This window comes from Bos javanicus, chromosome 21 (genome assembly GCF_032452875.1).
Source record: "Bos javanicus breed banteng chromosome 21, ARS-OSU_banteng_1.0, whole genome shotgun sequence".
NCBI classification, from domain to species: domain Eukaryota; kingdom Metazoa; phylum Chordata; class Mammalia; order Artiodactyla; family Bovidae; genus Bos; species Bos javanicus.
The window spans coordinates 29,818,985-29,834,281 of NC_083888.1; the positions used below are offsets into that span (position 1 = coordinate 29,818,985).

General features: G+C 44.2%; 1 long non-coding RNA gene across 1 annotated transcript; it reads right to left on the reverse strand.

The window, feature by feature from the left end:
* Positions 1-1,053: 1,053 nt before the first annotated feature.
* LOC133234305 (uncharacterized) lies at positions 1,054-12,273 on the reverse strand. Its single transcript, XR_009732102.1, has 2 exons — positions 11,165-12,273; positions 1,054-1,899 (listed from the first exon to the last, which is right to left on the reverse strand). It is a non-coding gene; the product is annotated as an uncharacterized LOC133234305 (long non-coding RNA).
* Positions 12,274-15,297: the final 3,024 nt, after the last annotated feature.

Below are 15,297 nucleotides of genomic sequence, written 5' to 3' on the forward strand. Positions count from 1 at the left end.
TCTCCACAAACATCATGCCTCCTTTTTCAGGTATAGCGACATTTCTCTCACTCTGTTGGGCTGCCCTGAAACACTCCATGATCTCCCCACAGCATTCTTAAGTAGATGGGTCCCTGAATATTTATGGTGGCAGGGGTGGGGGGCAGGGTTCTCCCTCTTTTGTGTCTCAGGGAGGCTGGTGCCATCTGCATGAGGATATCAATAGTGGGATCGAGCGTGGCATTTTGTGGGCCCTCTGCCAGCTGTGCAATGGCAGAGAGCAGGAAGACGGGACAAGTCCTGGGCACCTCCAGGCACCAGCAAACAGTTTCTGGTGGTCCTTGCAGATAGACAGAGAGAACCAAAGCTACCCTCCAGCCTCTGCTGTGAAACAATAAGGGGATGCATTGGGAAGCCTCTCAAGTCATTGATAGCCCCAGAGATCTCTGCAGGTCCCCCAGGATGCAAGTTAATCACCTTTGATTTATTCTCATGGTAAGGATGGGAAAGGCCAGGACTTTCACTTTAGTTCCATTTCTACTGAAGTAGCATCCATTCCAAGGGAGGGGAACTGACATGGGGGCTCAGCCGGCTGCCAAGTGTAACCCCTCCAGCCACACATTGGAAGCTGGGGAAGTGACCACAGACCCACCAGTGCTGCAGACTCCCACCTTTAGGATGAAACTCTTCATCTCACGACCACCACAAGCCGCCCACTTTGACTGTGGAATCACAGTGGCATCTTTAAGTCACCAGAAATGAGTGACAACTCAGAGCCAGTGCTGAGTCCCTGAATTATCACAGTACACGCCCCACCCTGGGGTGATCAGGGAAGAGACGTTTGTCAGAACACGTCTGCCTGTCACAGGCCACAGTCGCCCTAAGGCAAGGTCTCAGGCCCCTGGAGGAGGTCAGGAAGGGGTGTGCAGTATCAGCGGGTGATATAGCAAGGCCTTCTCAGAGGAGCCAAGGGGTTCCAGGCCTGGGAAGTGGCTTAGACCTGCCAAGTCCACAAACCTCTGCGACTCTACAGTGTGGCTACCTAAGCAAGGAATTTTGCTTTCAAATCGGAAGTAATTTTTAACAACAATAATTTTATTGAGGAGTATTTTATGTACAGCCAAAAGCACAAATATCAAACACAGTTGGGTGTGTTTTCACCACTAGCAGGGTTGAGATCAGAATACCCGCCACAGTGCACCCCGCCCCCAAAAGCAGCTCTTATCCAGACCACTCTAGAGTTACAGACTCTATATATGTATATATGGAATCAATATATGTGCTGTTTGCTGCCAGTTCTCATTTGTTCCACAGGTTTTGAGGATTCACCCATGTTGTTCAGTCGCTAAGTCACATCCAATTCTGTGGCCCCACGGACTATAGCATACCGGGCTTCCCTGTCTTTCTCCATCTCCTGGAGTTGGCTCAAATTCATGTCCACTGAAGCAGTGATGCCATCCAACCATCTCATCCTCTGTTGCCCTCTTCTCCTGTCTTCAGTCTTTCCCAGCAATAGGAAATTTCCAAAGAGTTGGCTCTTCACATCAGGTGGCCAAAGTTTTGGAGCTTCAGCTTCAGCATCAGTCCTTCCAATGAAGATTCAGGGTTGATTTCCTATAGGATGGACTGGTTTAATCTCCTTGCTGTCCAAAGGACTCTCAAGCATGTTCTCCAGCACCACAGCTTAAAAGCATCAATTCTTCAGTGCTCAGCCCTCTTTATGGCCCAGCTCTCACATCCATACCTGACCACAGGCATTGTTTCTTTGTAACTCTATCGCTGGGCACTGTGACTGTATCACAGTTTATATATCCATTTTCATGTTAATGGACAGGTTGCTTCCAGTTTGGAGCTATTATGAATAAAGCCACCAGAAGCCTTCATGAATCTTTGGTGTACATAAGGTTTCATTTCTTCTGGCTGAATACAAAAGAAGCAAAATTAGTAGCTCATAGAATGAGTGTGTATGTCACGTTATTAGAAATTTCCAAACAATGTTTCAAATAGATCGTATGGCTTTCCAATTCCACCAACAATGGTTCTGGTTACCTGAGACTCCAACATATACAGTCCATCATTTCTGATGCCCATGCAGTAGCGCCCACAGACGTCCAGAAACTCCACTCTCTGGAGCAGGCTCTCAGCACACACAGGCTTGTGCGCACCTAAGTTGGGCACATGTATAGAAGTGCGAGACTGGGCAGGCCCGTGGTGTGTCTGTACAGACCTGCGCCATCTGTGTCTCCTGCCTTCTGCCCTCCTCCTGCCCTCTTTCTCTTGGAAGCTGAACTCCATCTGCCTTCTGCCCTCATCAAATTCAGGTGTGTGCATATCCTTGCTTGGGTGTTTAGCTCCTGGACATCAAAACTTTTGTCTGATTTGCCCCTACCCTCAGAGGCCCAGCCCATGGGTGTGACTGGCACCTTTTCTCTCCGTGCAGAAGAGGAACCTTCCCTTGTGTGCCCAGGTGAGCCCAGCAAGCAGCCGTCCAGGGAATGGGGGTGACTACCTGCTCTGCATCTCCCGGAGAGCGGCTGGGAGTGAGGCCCTGGGGCTCAGTTCAGCTCCAAGCAGGAATCACCAGGTAAGGAGGACTTCTCAGGGAGCAAAGAGTTGCATCAGACAGAGAAGGGGATAAAGGTCTGTCCAGCAGGTGGAGTGGGCACTCCTTACACAAACTCTGATCAGAAGCCTGCTCTGTGCTGGGCTCACCAAGGCTGGGAACCCAGGAATACGACAGACCAGGTTCCTCCCAGCCGAGGGCGGGGGAAAGCAGAAAGGGGTCAGCAACTGGTTAGTGTAGAGGCTACTGGGAAAAGGATGGACAAGGACAGTGGGCCCACAGCAGTGGCGACCTCCACTCTGGGTCCAGGACCAGGAAAGGCTTTGGGGAGCCCCCGCAGGGGACTTGGGGACATCCTGGCACAGTCTGGCCACTCTGACACCAACAGGGAGGATCATCACTGCAGCTTGTGGACCAAGAAATCACGGCCCAGAGAAAGTAATGGTATCCACCCTGGGTCCCACAGCCAGGAAGCAGCAGGTGGTCTACAGAAGGCTCCATTGGCCCCTAGGTCCATGTTTGTCCCACACGTGCCCACAGAGGGAGGGGAAACCAGGGGTTTCAGGAAGATCTTGTGTCCAGCAGTTGGTGGCACTGGTCTGCCCTAGAGGTAGGGGACCAGGAAGAATATTCTCTCTGGCCACTTAACCTCTACCTGTCAATCTGAAGGCTTGAACTGCTGGATCTCAGTAAAAGCATCACAGTTGGGGAGATCAGCACTCACCATGGGAACTAGGTCAGAGCATCCGTGCCTCATGCCTTGTGCCTCTGGAAAGCCAGACAGCCCAAGAAGGGAGACTGGGAGGAGAGGATGGTGAGCCCCAAGGACGGGCTCCAAGGGTCTCCAGGGATGTCAAGGGTGTGAACATAGGTCAAACTGCTTCTTGCCTGTCAGTCGAAGGGTAAGCTTCCATCGGAGCTCCTGTTCTTTTGGAAAACTGCTAGCCACAATCAGTGACACAAGAGGGAAAGCCACCTTATGACCATCATGGAAGGAAAAGTCCCCAGATGAGATGGCGTGGGCTCAACCCCAACCTGGGGAGATGAATGAGGAGCTGACAGTTAAGCCCATTGATGGACCACAACACAGAGCAGAGGGAAGAGCAGAGGGGCTGCTGCTCACTCCAGCATCTCAGAGTGAGCTCTGGACCATCCCATCCTGATGGACACATAGCAGGAACTAGCTGATTGGCGACTTCGTCTACACCACACGTTTTGGAGGTTTTTGGATTTGTGAGGAAGGAGAAATCTTGGTGCTGAACCCAAGAGGATGTGCTGTGGACAAGAGAATGTGGGTGAGGAGGCTCGACCTCTGAGGAGCAGCACTCAGCTGTCACCCATGGCTGGCCCTTGAGTCCCCTCACTATTTCTTGCTTCTCCACCTGGAACCTCCTTTCTAAGGCAGACCTCAGATATACTGTGGGATCAATTCCTGATCAATACTGCTATAAAATGAATATTGCAATAAAGAAAGTAGCACTATTTTTTTGGTTTCCTGGTGCATATAAAAATTAAATTTCCATGTTGGAGAAGGTGTAGAGAAGAGGCAACCTTCCTACACTGTTGGTGGGAATGTAAGCTCGTACAGTCACTATGGAGAACAGTGTGGAAGTTCACCTAAAAACTAAATATAGAGCTACCATCCGATCCAGCAATTCCACTCCTGGGCATATATCCAGAGAAAACTATCATTTGAAAATATATATGCACCCCAATGTTCACTGTAGCACTATTTACAATTGTCATTAGGGAGCAACCTAAATGTCCATCAACAGATGAATAATGAAGTTGTGGTACATATAATACAATGGTATATTACTCAACTATAAAAATGAAAAAAGTAATACCATTTGCAGCAATATGGGTGGGCCTGGATTTTATCATAATAAGTGAAGTAAGTCAGAGAAAGACAAATGTCATATGATATCACTTATGTGTGGAAACTAAAATATGATACAAACGAACTTATTTACAAAACAGAGATAGACTCAAAAACATAGAAAACAAACTTACGGTTACCAAAGGGGAAAGGGGTGAAAAGGGATACATTTGGAGTTTGGGATTAGCAGATTGTTGTTGTTGTTCGGTTGCTAAGTCATGTCCAGCTCTTTGTGACCCCATGGACTGCAGCACAGCAGGCCTCCCTGTCCTTCACCGTCTACCAGAGTTCACCCAAGTTCAGTGAATCAGTGATGCCATCCAACCATCACATCCTCTGTCACCCTCTTCTCCTCCTACCCTCAATCTTTCCCAGAGTCAGGATCTTTTCCAATGAGTCAGCTCTTCTCACCAGGTGGCCACGTATTGGAGCTTCAGCATCAGTCCTTCCAATGAGTATTCAGGATTGATTTCCCTTAGGATTGAGTGGTTTGATCTCCTTGCAGTCACAGGGACTCTCAAGAGTCTTCTACAGCACCACAATTCAAAAGCATCAGTTCTTCAGCATTCAGCCTTCTTTATGGTCCAACTCTCACATCTGACTACTGGAAAAACCATAGCTTTGACTATATGGACCTTTATTGGAAAAGTGACGTCACTGCTTTTTAAAACGCTGTCTAGGTTTGTCATAGCCTTCCTTCCCGGAAGCAAGCATCTTCTAATTTCATGACTGCAGTCACCATCTGCAGTGATTTTGGAACACAAGAAGAGAAAATCTATCATTGCTTCCACTTATTCTCCTCCTATTTAACAGAAAGTGATGGAACCAAATGCCATGAAGTTAGTTTTATGAATGTTGAGTTTTAAGCCAGCTCTTTCACTCTCTTTCACCCGCATCAAGAGGCTTTTCAGTTCCTCTTTGCTTTCTACTATTAGAGTGGTATCAACTGCATATCTGAGGCTGTTGATATTTCTCCTGGCAATCTTGATTCCAATTTGTGCTTCATCCAGCCTGGCATTTCACATGATGTACTCTGCATATAAGTTAAATAAACAGGATGACAATACACAGCCTTGTCATATTCCTTTCCCAATTTTGAACCACTCACTTGTTCCATGTCTGGTTCTAACTGTTGCTTCTTGACCCAAATACAGGTTTCTCAGGAGGCAGGTAAGGTATTTGATATTCCCATCTCTTTAAGAATTTTCCACAGTTGTGATCCACACAGTCAAAGGCTTCACATAGTCAATGAAACAGAAGTAGGTATTTTTCTGGAATTCCTTTGCTTTTTCTACGATCCAAGGAATGTTGGCAATTTGATCTCTGGTCCCTCTCCCTTTTCTAAATCCAGCTTGTACATTACATCTGGAGGTTCTTGATGCAAATACTGCTGAAGCCTAACTTGAAGGATTTTGAGCATAACCTTACTAACATGGGAAGTGAAGGCAATTTCCAGTAGTTTGAACATTTTTTAGCACTGCCCTTCTTTGGGATTGGGATGAAAACTGACCTTTTCCAGTCCTGTGGCCACTGTTGAGTTTTCCAAATTTGCTGACATATTGAGTGCAGCACTTTAACATCATCATCTTTTAGGATTTGAAATAGCTCAACTGGAATTCCATCACTTCCACTAGCTTTATTGGTAGAAATGTTACCTAAGGCCCACTTGACTTCACACTCCAAGATGTCTGGCTCTAGGTGACTGACCACACCATCTGGTTATCTGGATCATCAAGACCTTTTTTGTACAGTTCTTCTGTGTGTTCCTGCTACCTCTTCTTAATCTCTTCTGCTTCTGTTAGGTCCATACTGTTTCTGTCCTTTATTATGCCCATCCTTGCATGAAATGTTCCTTTGATATCTCCAGTTATCTTGAAGAGGTCTCTAGTTTTTTTCCATTCTATTGTTTTCCTCTATCATTGTTCATTGAAGAAGGCCTTTTTATCTCTCCTTGCTATTCTATGGAACTCTGCTTTCAGTTGAGTTTCTTTCTCTTTCTCCTTTGCTTTTTGCTTTTCTTCTTTCCTCAGCTATTTGTAAAGCATCCTCAGACAAGCACTTTGCCTTCTTGCATTTCTTTTTCTTTGAGATGGCTTGTTCACTGCCTCTTATACAATGTCATGAATCTCTGTCCATAGCTCTTCAGATACTCTGTCTACCAGATCTAATCCCTTGGATCTACTTGTCCACTACTCTACTGTATAATCATAAGGGATTTAATTTAGGTCATATCTGAATGGTCTAGTGGTTTTCCCCACTTGTTTTTAGCTTAAGCCTGAATTTTGCTATAAGGAGCTGATGCTCTGAGCCACAGTTAGCTCCAGGTCTTGTTTTTGCTGATGGTATAGAGCTTCTCCATCTTTGGCTGCAAAGAATATAATCAGTCTGATTTCAGTATTGACTATCTGGTGATGTCCATGTGTAGAGTCATCTCTTGTGTTGTTGGAAGTGGGTGTTTGCTATAACCAGTGTGTTCTCTTGGCTAAACTCTCTTAGTCTTTGCCCTGCTTCATTTCCTACTCCAAGGCCAAACTTGCCTGTTACTCCAGGTATCTCTTGACAACCTACTTTTGCATTCCAATCCTCTATGATGAAAAGAACTTTTTTTTTTTTTTTTTTGGTGTTAGTTCTAGAAGATCTTCTAGGTCTTCATAGAACTGGTCAACTTCAGCTTCTTTGGCCTCAGCGGTTGGGGCATAGACTTGGATTACTGTGGTGTTGAATGGTTTGTCTTGGAAATGAACCAAGATCATTCTGTCATTTTTGAGATTGCACCCAAGTACTGTATTTCAGGTTCTTTTGTTGATTGTGAGGGCTACTCCACTTGGTCTATGGGATTCTTGGCCACAGTATTAGATATGATGGTCATCTGAATGAAATTCACCATTCCTGTCCATTTTAGTTCGCTGATGCCTAAGATGTCGATTGTTCACCCTTGCCATTTCCTGCTTGACCACATCCAATTTATCTTGATTCATGGACCTAACATTCCAGGTTCCTTTGCAGTATTGTTCTTTAAAGCATCAGATTTTACTTTCACTACCAGACACATCCACAACTGAGTGTCGTTTCTGCTTTGGCCCTGCAGCTTAATTCTTTCTGGGGCTATTAGTAATTGCCCTCTGCTCTTCCCCAGTAGCATACTGGACACCTACCAACCTGGGGGGCTCAGCTTCCGGTGTCATATCTTTTGCCTTTTTATACTGTTCATGGGGTCCTTGTGGCAAGAATACTGGAGTGGTTTGCCAATCCATTCTCCAGTTTTCAGAACTCTCCACTATGACCCATCCATCTTGGGTGGCCCTGCACGGTATGACTCATAGCTTCACTGAGTTATGCAAGCCCCTTCGCCATGACAAGACAATGATCCATGAAGAGGGGATTAGCAGATATTTACAATATATATAAAATAAATAAATTCCCACTGTATAGCACAGGGAACTATACTCAATATCTTATGCTGTGCTCAGTCACTCAGTCATGTCTGACTCTTTGCAACTCCATGGATTATAGCCTGCCAGGTTCCTCTGTCCGTGATTGTCCAGACAAGAATACTGGAGTGGGTTGCCATGCCCTCCTCCAAGAGATCTTTCTTCCCAACCAAGGGATCAAAACCAGGTCTCCCACACTGTAGGTGGATTCTCTACCATCTGAGCCACCAGGGAAGCCCTTACAAAGAAGTCCATTGGCTTCTCCAGGTGATCTTCCCAACCCAGTGATCAAACCCAGGTGTCCTGCATTACGGGCAGATTCTTTACCAGCCGAGCCACCAAGGAAGCCCCAGTATCTTATAATAAACTATAATATAAAAGAATCAGAGCATGCATATATATATAAAACTGAATAACTTTGCTGTACACCCGAACCTAACACAAAGTTGTAAATTAACAATACTTCAATTTTAAAAAGCATTAAAAAATAAAAGTTACATTCCCAATATACTATAATCTATTAAGTGTGCAATAGCATATGTCTTTTGAAAAACAATATACATACCTTAATTAAAAAGTACTTTATTCTAAAAACTGCTAATCATCATCTGAGCCCTCAGAAATAGCAACAGCAAGAACCCCTGATCACAAATCATTGTAACAATATGATCATAATGAAAAAGTCTGAAATGTTGCCAGAATCACCAAACTGTGACAGAGACATGAAGTAAGAAAATGCTGATGGAAAAATGGTTCATATGGTCTTGCTCAACACAGGCTGATTCAAAATTGGGAAAGGAGCACATCAAGGATGTATATTGTCACCCTGCTTATTTAACTTATATGCTGAGTGAAAGTGAAAATGAAGTCGTTCAGTCATGTCCGACTTTTGCGACCCCATGGGCTGTAGACTGCCAGGCTCCTCCGTCCATGGGATTTTCCAGGCAAGAATACTGAAGTGGTTTGCATTTTCCTTCTTCAGGGGATCTTCCCAACCCAAGGATCAAACCCGGTCTCCTGAACTGCAGGCAGACTCTTTACCGTCTGAGCCACCAGGGAAGTTTAGATACAGAGTCCATCATACAAAATGCCAGGCTGGATAAAGCACAAGCTGGTGTCAAGAATGCTGGGAAAAATATAAAAAACCTCAGATATGCAGATGATACCACCTTTATGGCAGAAAGCGAAGAGGAACTAAAGAGCCTCTTCATGAAAGTGAAAGAGGAGAGTAAAAAGCTGGCTTAAAACTCAACATTAAAAGAACTAAGATTATGACATCCAGTTCCATCACTTCATGGCAAATATACGGGGAAACAATGGAAACAGTGACAGACTTTATTTTCTTGGGCTCCAAAATCACTGCAGATGGTGATTGCAGCCATGAAATTAAAAGGCCCTTGCTCCTTGGAAGGAAAGCTATGACAAACCTAGACAGCATATTAAAAGGCAGAGACCTTTGTTGACTTTGCCAACAAAGATCTGTATAGTCAAAGCTATGGTTTTTCCAGTAGTCATGTATGGATGTGAGAGTTGGACTATAAAGAAAGCTGAGCGCCAAAAAATTGATGCTTTTGGACTGGTGTTGGAGAAGACTCTTGAGAGTCCTTGGACTGCATGGAGATCCAACAAGTCCATCCTGAAGGAAAGCAGTCCTGAATATTCATTGGAAGGAGTGATGCTGAAGCTGAAGCTCCAATACTTTGGCCACCTGATAAGAACTGACCCACTGGAAAAGACCCTGATGCTGGGAAAGATTGAAGTCAGGAGAAGGGGACGACAGAGGATGCGATGGTTGGATGGCATCACCAATTCGATGGACATGAGTTCGAGAAAGCTCTGGGAGTTGGTGATGGACAGGGAAGCCTTGCGCGCTGCAGTCCACAGGGTTGCAAAAGAGTCAGACCTGACTGAGCAACTGAACTGACTGGCTGATATACACAGACCACATTTTCTTTATCTGTTCATTTGTTTATGGACTCTTCTGTTGCTTCCAATCCTTGGATATTGTGAATAATGTTGCAGTGAACATAGATGCATAAGTATGTCTTTGAGATCCTATTTTCCATTTTTTTTTTCATGCATATACAGAGGTGAGATTGTTGGATTATATATATGGTAATTCTATCTTAATTTTTTAAGGAATTGTCACACTGTTTTCCATAGGGACTTCAGTCCAACAAATTAGATTTAATTATTAGAGAAAGTCATTAATTATGAAAAAGCGATGACTATCTGGTTTTGGATTTCTATCAAAGGCAAACCAAGAGAACCACAATAGTTTAAGCTAGTCCAACTGCCATTTAAAATTGTTCACAAATGTGTATCTGTTGCCAGAAGAAAAATCTGCCAAATTCTGTATCAGAATTTACCATAAGCTGATACAACAAAAATAACATTGAAGGATATAAATGATCAATAGGACTTAAAACATACTTATAAACTGCACTGGTATTATACCATCAAGATACATGCACACACAAAGTTCTTAACAATCTCCATGAGTCCAATTTCAGACATTTTAGAACTCTAAGAACATACATCTACTATGTATTCAAAACAAGTAAAAAGTAGTGGAAATGGTTATTTAGTCACACTGATACTTTACAATCGTAAGACTATTTTCACAGACAAACTATTCACCGAGAACATACATAGAAATTGCCTTTAAATATTATACTGTTTAATATACTGCTCATTTTTTAAAACTATAACTGTTAAAAAAATTGATATGTCTTAAATATTTGTGCTAAAAAAGTTACCAGAAACAAAATACTAAAAACATTTTTAATTTCAAAATGCATTATCCCATTTATCTTTGGCTAAATGTAAAGTCATTTTTTATTACCTGAACACAACATTGATATAGACAAAAGGGAAATGGAACTCTCTGGGATTCACTTTGCCAGGAAATCCAACAAGTACAGGAAAAAAATAAATTTACTCATATTAAACGTTACTTTTAACATAACTACTCAATGCTTATTCGGTGCTACTCAACATATTATAATTGCAAATAAAATTGACTTGGCAGTATTTTCTCACAAGTCATTAACTACATAATGCTATTTTACTCTCATAAATAGCCAATCTTCTATCTTCCCCTTCAAATGCTCTTTCCAACTACTGCTCCTTTCCAAGGTCAATAATGAATGGCAAGATAGCAATGCTTTATGTAACCCATGGATTCATATGAAATACAAATCTATGAAAATCTATGAAAAAAGTAACTCACTAAAGCTATGAACCACTGAAATCTGGTATTATCCAGCCAGCAGTTTCAATTAACTTCTAAAAAGAAAACAGATTTTATACCTTTTTTTCATAAAGAAGAGGCCCTTGAAAGCATAGCACTCTCTCACCTGTAAAAGTAAAAAAGAAAAAAAAGTTCTGGGTTAGTTGTGACTTCTCTTCATACATAAGAATATTCACATCTGGGAGAGTCATCACACTTGTACTGTGGTATTCCTCAAAATTTAGGCAAGTGGGTAAGGCAATGTATTCATTAACACTTCAGATCAAACTTCAACACAACAAAAACACCTTAGCATCTAATGTAAACAATAAAAAAACAATTAGGATATCAATCTATTTAAATCATCTGTCACCTGCTAAGCAAAGAAAATCTACAGATCCCTGGGCTGGGGAGATCCCCTGGAGGAGACATGGCAACCCATTCCAGTATTCTTGCCTGGAGAATTCCATGGGCAGAGGAGCCTGGCAAGCTACAGTCCATGGGGTTGCAGAGTCAGACACAACTGAGCGACTAAGCACACAGCACAGTAGCGATCTACTGGCAGGGCTGGTTTATTTTTCATTGTACATCTGGATTTAAAGAAATGTTAAGTTTAGGAGCTTATGCTTTATCTATTCTTCCAACCCTTTTAAATGATTAAACTATGAAAAACATTCTATCCCTAAAAATGTCAATGTGCATCAAATACGGCTGTTTTTGTTTTGTTTTTTTGTTTGTTTGTTTTTTAAGAAGTTCCACTGTGTTCATGCCTTCAATGTGTTCAATGATGTACTGGGTGTTGGGCTGCTTCAATGAACAACAGCAACAAAACACACACAGACAAGAATTCTAGCCTTTGGAACTTATACTCTATGTTGAACCTACCATTAAAACTTGCAAGACTAAGTATAACGTTAGGGACTGGAATAATATCTGGAAGTTATCCCTATTCATCAGACAAATCAGAGCAGCAATTCCTGGCAGTACCTAAAAATATAATTTGATTGTAGAAGAATAGATTTTTCACATAATTTTCAGTCCACTTGGTTTCAAAAGTGCCAACACCGTCAGCTCTTTTAGCTCTATTTAAGCCATTGGACCTTTTCCTAGAATTTTTCTATAAACAAGTAGAAGAGTATTACAAAGGAAACCAACTGTATTGAAATCATTATCAAAACATTTAAAATATCATGTTCTATGGTATTATATGAGGGCTTCCCTGGTAGCTCAGCTGGTAAAGTGTCTTCCTGCAATGCAGGAGACCCTGGCTCGATTTCTGGGTTGGGGAGATCAGCTAGAGAAAGGATAGGCTGCCCACTCCAGTGTTCTTGGTCTTCCCTGGTGGTTCAGACAGCACAGAATCTGCCTGCAATATGGGAGACCTGGGTTCAATCCCTGGGTTGAGAAGATCCCTGGGAGAAGGAACCAGCTACCAACTCCAGTATTCTGGCCTGGAGAATTCCATGGACAGAGGAGCCTGGCAGGCTACAGTCATGGAGTCGTAAAGAGTCATATGGGACTGAGCAACTTTCACTTTCACACCTTCGTGGTATTTTATGAGCTCCTCAAGTGATGTAAATATTTAGCTGCTGATTCAATAACTACCACAATTCTGAAGTAACGAAGAGTCTGCATTACATCTATATGTATCTCCCAACTATAAAGCTGAGATGTGAACACTTGCATACAGCTAACACTGTTGTGGGTTTTTTGTTTATTTATTTAGCTTTGCTTTTTGTGGGAAAGGGGATCTACATTCATAACTGAAATACTAAATTTTAGACAATAGCAAAAAAAAACTTTTTCCTCTCTGAGTTTACAGATCTTTTGGAGTATGAACACTGACCCTGAATTAAGAATCCCTACTCTAAAACATCTGGTTTTTAAGAAAAATAATCCATAGAAGGTAGTCACACACCTTCACAGGGTGAGAGAAAGCAGATATTAAGATTCAGAGCGGGGGCTTCTGTGGTGGCTCAGGGGTAAAGAATATGCCTGCCAATACAGGACACAGGGGTTCAATCCCTAATCCGGGAAGATCCAACATGCTGCAGAGCACCTAAGCCCCTGTGCCACAACCATCAAGCCTGTGCTCTGGACTCTGGGAGCCACAACTGTATTGAGCCTGTGTGCTGCAACTGCAGAAGCCTGCATGCTCTAGAGCCACTGCTCCACCGCCAGAGAAGCCACCACGATGAGAAGCCCACACACCGAAACCAGAAAGTTGCCCCAGCTTGCCACAGCTAGAGAAAAGTCCGCATTGCAATAAAGACCCAGCAGAGCCAAAAACAAATTAATTTAAAAGAGAGCAGAAACACCCTTGGTAACCTCTTAAATATTCCATAAAGTTACAAATACATGGGTTTTGTATGACTCAAAGTAATTCTGATGTACATTAAAGTTTGAAAACTCCTTACAACAACAGTTTTTGCAGGTTTCTTGACATCTATGATAACACCATCTATGATAATTCCATACTTCCATAATAATGAAAGGGAATTCTAAAGTTTTCTTGCTAGCCTTAAAGAATTTCACTCCACTTTAGTTTCTGTTGTCTCCACTTTAATATAAATTAATAGATGTGTTAACTGTGGAAATTAAAGGGCTGTTGGGACTTCCCTGGCGGTCCAGTGATTAAGACTCTGAACATTCACGGCAGGGGGCAGGGGTTTGATCCCTGGTCAGGGAACTGGGATCTCCCACATGCCCCAGGCATGGCCAAAAAAATAAAGAGCTGTCTTCCACTGGAAATCGGATTTTACCGTTAGCCAAGATATGTTGATCAAAGACAATAAAAACTCAGCTTTCAAACCGTCATGGAATGAGGACCAGGCGCAGCCATGAGCACATTGTTGTTGCTGTGGGCCATTTCCCCCCGCCCCCCAACCCCGTTACCAAGCAACGGTTGGGGGGCAACCATTAGTGGTCCTGCTCAGCCATTGGTGGGCTCCGTAGCGGGCCCCTCCCCCAAGCGACCCAATGTCAATGAGCAACCCTTAGTGGGCCCCTTCAGCTAAAGGTTGGCGGAGGAATGGATCTCAGGCGTGTAAGAGACTGATTCTGGCCTTCTCCCCGCCTCCCCCGCCCTCCAGCGTTCCTTCCAGTGCACCGGGCCTCAGGCCAGTGGGTAGGCTGGGGGCCCTAGGGAACACGTGGGGGCAGTATCCTGCAGAGCGCCAGCGCCCTCACCAAGGTCACCCACTGGCCAGCTGAGGCCTTGAGGCAACGGTGAACCTCTCCTCCATCCCTGCCTCTGTGACCTAATGGCAGCGGCAGTCGCCCTGGGTCACCGTCTGTGGGACCTGGCCCCTGCTCTTTGGGTATGGTATTGTTTGGCCTCACTGTGCCAGGCTTCCCAGGTGGCGCTAGTGGTAAAGAACCCGCCTGCCAGTGGAAGAGAGGGGTTCAACCCCCGGGTTAGGAAGAGCCCCTTGGGAAGGAAGTGGCAACCCACTCCAGTATTCTTGCCTGGAGAATCCCATGGACAGAGGAGCCTGGCGGGCTACAGTTCGCAGAGTCCGACGCGACTGAAGCTACTTAGCACAGCGCCGTGCGTGGGGCACACGGACTTGTGTTTTGTTTTTCACAAAATCACTGTTAATCAAATATTATTGCAGTTAGTCAAACAACTGCTGTTCTGAAAAAGATGACATCAAGACAATGGAACTTATAAATGGAAACATAATACAACATTAAAGGTAGCTTATTTATTGCTTTACAAGGAACGGCACAGCAAGAGCGCACTCACATTTCCAAAAGATCTACGCACTAGGCTCTTCGGGAAACAAACGGATGCCTTCAAGCAACACAAAGGGGATCCAAAAGCTCACCCTGGTTTTCTCCTGTCCCTACCCACCTCTCTGAGATAAAGAGCCGGGAAACCGGTTCCCAAACGGTGGCGGTAGAAGAAGGGGACGCTGCAACTGCCCTAAAGCAGCGACTCCCTCGGGGAGCCGAGCACCGGGGCGCAGGCGATCCCGACAGGGCCGCCATCTCATAATGCAGTTCTCCAACCCCCAAGCGCGAAGCCCACCCCACAGCCACAGCGCTGCGGCTCCACCAAGCCGGACCACCGAGGAGCTCGAGGCCGCCCCCTAACTGTTGTCAGCCCACGCAGGGGACCCGCACCGGCTTCGCTCCCTCCCTTCTGCACATCACATCACTTACCCTACGGCTACCACGGCGCACCCGGGGCCTCCCTACAGCAGGGTAC